This window comes from Alligator sinensis, unplaced genomic scaffold (assembly GCF_000455745.1).
Source record: "Alligator sinensis unplaced genomic scaffold, ASM45574v1 scaffold222_1, whole genome shotgun sequence".
Taxonomy (NCBI): domain Eukaryota; kingdom Metazoa; phylum Chordata; order Crocodylia; family Alligatoridae; genus Alligator; species Alligator sinensis.
The window spans coordinates 1700748-1706635 of NW_005841912.1; positions in this window are offsets into that span (position 1 = coordinate 1700748).

The following is a 5888-nucleotide window of genomic DNA, read 5'->3' on the forward strand; positions in this document are numbered from 1 at the left end:
AAAAAGTCTTCATTTATATACTCTTCTTAATCCACATCTGTAAACTATTAAACCATACTAAAGGTAATCGTTAATTTCCATTTAATAGCAAGACGATTGCAAAATTGTGAATATCCTGGCAAAAAAAAGATGTGATTGAATTATTTGTTTAATATGTTTGTGTTTTGGACCCTTCTATCCGGAAAAAGCTTGTGAATTCCACAACCTAGAACCCACACAGATAAAGAATACATAAATTACTTCTCTAGATACAAATAAGTGATTCCAGGGATTGCATTAATAAGTTGTTAGCCTAACCCTACAGACATGCCTCTTTTTTGCTAATACATTCTCAAAAATGACCTGAACTACCACGGAACAAGTACCAGTTTGACCAGCTAGCAGGATTCCATTCAGAAATTCACTCCTGACTGTAGTTATGATAGACTGTAGACCTGGAAACAAGCAAAAAGAATTGCAAGTCCTTGCACAGTAATGGAATTATGACATGACTGGAATAACAGAGACTTAGTGGGATAGCTCACATGATTGGGGCACTGTATATGGATAGGTACAAACTGTTCAGGAAAGACAGGCAGAGGAGAAGAGGAGGTGGAGTTGCACTTTATGTAAAAGAGCCATATGATTGTTCAGAGCTCCAGTATGGAACTGAAGATAGTCCTGTTGAGGGTCTCTGGGTTAAGGCTAGAGGGGAAAGCAACAAGGGTGATGTTGTAGTGGGTGTCTGCTGTAGACCATCAGACCAGAAGGAAGTGATGGATGAGGCTTTCTTCAAACAGCTAGCAGAAGTTTCCCGATCACAGGCCCTGGGTCTCCTGGGGGACTTCAATCACCCTGACATCTCCCGGGAGGGCAATACAGCAGTTTGCAGACAATCCAGGAAGTTTTTGGAGAGTGATTGGGACAACCTCCTGGTGCAGTGTTGGAGTAGCCAACTAGGGACCATGCTCTTCTTGACCTGCTGCTCACAAACAGGGAAAAATTGATGGGGAATGTAGTAGCAGATGGAAACTTGGGCATCTTTTAGTGGTTATAGAACAGCAGTGACCACAAGATGATTGAATTTAGGATCCTGGGGAAAGAAAGGATGGAGAGCAGCAAAGTAAGGATGCAGAAAAGGCGGAAGTACTCAATGCCTTTTTTGCCACCTCTGTCACAAGGTTGCCTCCCCCATTCAGTAAGGGACCCACACTTTCCCTGATCCTCCTCTTGCTACCAACATACTTATAAAAACCCTGCTTGCCACAGGCAAGGGCAACTCCCAGATTACTACACTGGGCAGCACAATTTGAAGAGGAGGTGAGTAGCCGTTCGTGGTAAAAGAACAGGTTAGGGCTATTTAGAAAAGGTGGACATATACTAGTTCATGGGGCCTGATGGGATGCACCCAAGGGTGCTGAGGGAGTTGGGTGATGTGATTGCAGAGCCATTGGCCATCATCTTTGAAAACTCATGGTGATCAGGAGAGGTCCCGGATGATTGGAAATGGACAAATACAGTGCCTATATTTACGATAGGGGAAAAGGAGGATCCACGAAACTACAGACCAGTCAGCCTCACTTCAGTCCCTGGAAAAATCATGGAGCAGATCCTCAAGGAATCCATTTGTAAGCACCTGGAGGAGAAAAGAGTGATTAGGAACAGTCAACATGGATTCACTACTGGCAAATATGCCTAACCAACCTGATTACCTTGTATGATGAGATGACGGTCTTTGTGGATGTGGGGAGACAGGTAGATGTGGTATACCTTGGTTTTAGCAAGGCTTTTGATACAGTCTCCCACAGCATTCTTGCAGACAAGCTAAGGAAGTATGGACTGGCTGGATGAATGGACTGTAAGGTGGATAGAAAACTGGCTGGAGCATTGGGCTCAGAGAGTAGTAATCAATGGCTCAATGTCTAGTTGTCAGCTGGTATCAGGTGGAGTCCCCCAGAGCTTGGTCCTGGGCCCAGTTCTGTTCAGTGTCTTCATCAATGACTCCCACCCAATTGAAGTAGGGGTAAATTCAGGTAATTACTGTGTGAACAACTAGCTGTTTACTAGGCTTCAATACACTGCCAGCAGGGAGAGGAGACCCTGAGATAGGCTACACATTGGTGCCTGCATAGGTGTGGTAAGGGCAGGGTGTAAGGGCCCTGTGAAGAAAGATCTCACCTCAACCCCAACCACTAACGGTAGCAAACACCTTACCTCCCCTTATTCTCCGTTTTTTCCTTTGAACATCAAGGCGTAGCAGATGAACATTAAGGGAAACAACCCAGAGTGAAAGGGAGAAGCCAAGGATCAGTCACTATCAAGTCACTGAACTCCCACACAGTGGACAAAGCAACAAAACAAGACAATAGCATATGGAGTTCGTAGCAGTTGACATGGAGTTCTTAATGGAGGACAGGGAGAACAGTTACTGATGACACCCTCCAATGTTCCAGGACAGGGTAGGGATACTCCATGGAAAATGATACCCAACAGCAAGCTGTACTTAGAAAGTTCTTCACACGTAGCCAGTAAGGTGGCAAGTATTCTTCTGGCTGTGGGGGAGCTGCTTAAGAGATCATGACACCTGTTAAAACCAGTGCACAATGGATCAGAAGCCATGTAGTCAAGACACCCTTCAGGAGATACCCCTTCTTTCCAGGAAAAAGTAAAGTTTTAAATACTATTATAGCACTCAGATAGAAAAAGTTGTGCTTGGGACTTCATGGATTAGAAACCATGTAGTCAAGAAACCCTGCAGGTGACACCTTTAGTAAAAGTAGCCTTCTAGTAATTAGCAAAATTGTAAGTGTTGTAAAGATAACATACGAAAACCTTAGCTGTTCACATAAACACTTTGTGACAGAGCACCTTCAGTGCCTGTCACTTTAAGGGCTTTGAGTGGCAGCAGGGAAGCTGGCAGGTGCAGGCCAGCCCTGATATGACCCTGTGAGGACCATGTGATTGGAGGAGAGAGCTGAGCAGACTCCATTTTAGCTCAGACCCTCACAGCTGAGCCAGCAGTTTGCTGCTGGCAGCTGAAGAGACACCACCCAGCTGAGTAGCTGCTCAGGAATACCTTGGAGGTAAGGACAGGAGCTATGGGGATGGTAGGAAGCTCCTGGTCCTAGGTATGATTTAAAATTGCACCCTGCTGGGGAATGACAGCCTGGTGGGGCTGTATGTGTCAGGGTAGCTCCCCAGAAATGCCAGGCCAGTTGCCTCCCCAGTGAAAGGTGGGTAAGGGCACCTTTTAACCCTAGCCCCACTACCCAGTGGTTATAGAACAGACAGTGGGGCCAGGCATGCCTGGGGAGAGGCACCTGAGCCCCTGGGGATGTAAGACCCCAAGCCCTAGGAAGGGGGTATAGAGTTGGCTCCAGTGAGGGGGTAAAGAGTGGCCCCAGGAAGGGGGGCAGGATTATGCAGAGAGGCCCACACAGAGTAGGATTTGCTGAGGCAGGCCTGAAGGACTATATGTACAGGCATAGAGTAGGGCTTGCCGAGCCAGGCCTGGAGGGCTACCTTGGGGTATGTATAGCTGAGGTAGACCTAAAGGATTGCACATGGGCCAACCTCAAAAGAGCATTAGGAAGAGTCAAGTGCCCAGAGAGGGGCTAGTGGCAAAAGTCAGCCTAGTGTTAGGCATAAGGACCATCACCCATAGAGTAGGATGCATGGGGCACCTGAATGGCTGTGGGCGGATCTCCCAGAGTGTAAGTAGGCAAGCCTGATGGCCCAAAGGCCCTCAAATGAACAGGGCAGTTGAGAGTGGCCCAATGAAAAATGATGTGAAAGGCCCTGTGAGAGGGGGCGGAGTGAATGAGGCCCTGTGAGAGGGGGCGGGGTGTATGTGTAGACTGTGAAAGGCCCAGCAAGGGCTGAGGTTGGCCCAGCTTCTGGATGGAGCTACTACAATTTTGGATGCCATCTGTGAGGCATGGGACCCGGTAAGGGGAGGTCGGAGCCATATGTACACCCCATGGCATCAGGGCATTAAATGGGCAGCCTCCTGTTTATTACATCATGTATATCTCAGCAAGTCATGGCAGACAAGACTGGACAGACTGCCATAGATGGAGGGGTGGCCAGTATGGTGACCAGCCATGAGTAGGCTCCTTCATCACACACTTACTGAAAAATCTTTACAAAACTTGATACCTGGAAAGGTGTGTTTCCCAAAATTTTACACTCCTTTTCCAGATGCATTGGCCCTGATGACAGTGGGGGGAGGGAGAGGACTAGAATCACCAAGGAAAATGGGACTCAAGACAATGGCAAGAACTGAACAGACATTCTCTCTCTCATGCGTGATCAGAATCTAAGTGAAGTTTCCTTCTTTGCAGCCAGGGAGAGAGGTGGATTTGTGTGTACTATAGATTAGCTCTCAACATGCACTTACCAAACAGGCAGCAGAGGCCATGTCATGTCCCTAGAGAAGGATTGCATAACAAAAACCTCTGGCCCCAATAATTCAGCAGGTACTGACACAAAAGAAATTGCAACTATAAAAAAAATATATTAAAAGGAGAAGTAAAATCACCTGCATGGAACTTGAAAGAAATGTGCACTAGTTGCATATCCTTAGACCACCAAAATCTCTTGGATTCTTGGCCAAAAACAAGGTCAGTCAGATCAGAGGCTATTGACCCTATTTTGGCAGGGGGTGAAATTAGCCTGAAAAGCAATCTCTCAAAGATAGGGGAATTTTGAGAGACCTAGCTGAGGGTGCAACAGAGTATCAGGAGTGCCTAAAGAATCAAGAAATCTTTGAAATCCAAGGGGCAAGGAAGTAAACAAAATGTTTCATTCTTATGGTGAGGGATCTGGCAACAGTGCTGCAGCATAGCAACATCATTTAGTAAGGCTTCTTGGGTATTTTCCGTCCACAAACTTAGTAAAATACCAACAGCCTGCCAGATTGCTAGGTACCTCATAAATTCATACCTTACCAATTAGTTTCTCTTGTGCTGTTCATTCTCAAGCCACACATCTTTGTTCTGCTTGGTGAATGTTGAGGGGTTCTGTGTTACCCAACAAGCAAATGTAAAGCCCCCCCCCCCCCCAATCTTATCTGTATGAGACACTGCTTTGTTCTCACCAGCCTGTTGTTGCCCCTCGCCTGTGTCTCTGATACTGCTGTTTGACTTTGCACTTCTGCCTGTCACAGGACACATTTCAGCATTAAGAGTTTTATTCTGAAGATTATCCAAATTGGAGTCATACCCCTAAGTCCTATGGGCTGACTTACTGTTCCACAGAAGATGTGTTATAAATCAGTTCCTGTTTGTGAATCATTAACAAACAATCTTAGGCTTTGTGACCACATTTCTGACACATTAGCAGTTCTGCAGGCTGAAAGAATTCAGAAATATTCATCAAATATCCAACTGCATTTCATCAGGCTATGTGAGGGCAGCACAGGTAGCCTAACTGAGGAAAGTATAACTGGCCCAGGTTTAGTTCACAGTGTTGGCATGGCAGGGTTTGAATTAAGGGAGAGCTTGAGGGAACTGAGCCCCCTCCCCACCGCCATAAGAAATGAGGGTCCCCTGTAAGATTTGAAAATCATAACCTGGGGGGTCTCCAATTTTATTAGGGCATTATGATGGGAAGCCCAATTTTCTTTGTAGACCTCCCACCCAAAGAGTCAAAGTATAATTTGAACCCTGAGCACAGGCTAGCAGCTCATGTCCATTTCCAGGGTCCTGGCAGGGCTACACAGTCTATATAAAGCCTGTGCATTTATATCTTCACTACAGTTCTTCTCAACCTAACTAAACTGAAGCTAGCATGCAAATGGCTACATGTTGTGTGGTTGCTATTTGCAGTTCCAAGCTAGATATTGCTTTAATGAACAACTCTCAGGCTCTGGGAGTTTGCTGCCTGGTCACATAGGCCAGAGATAGAAA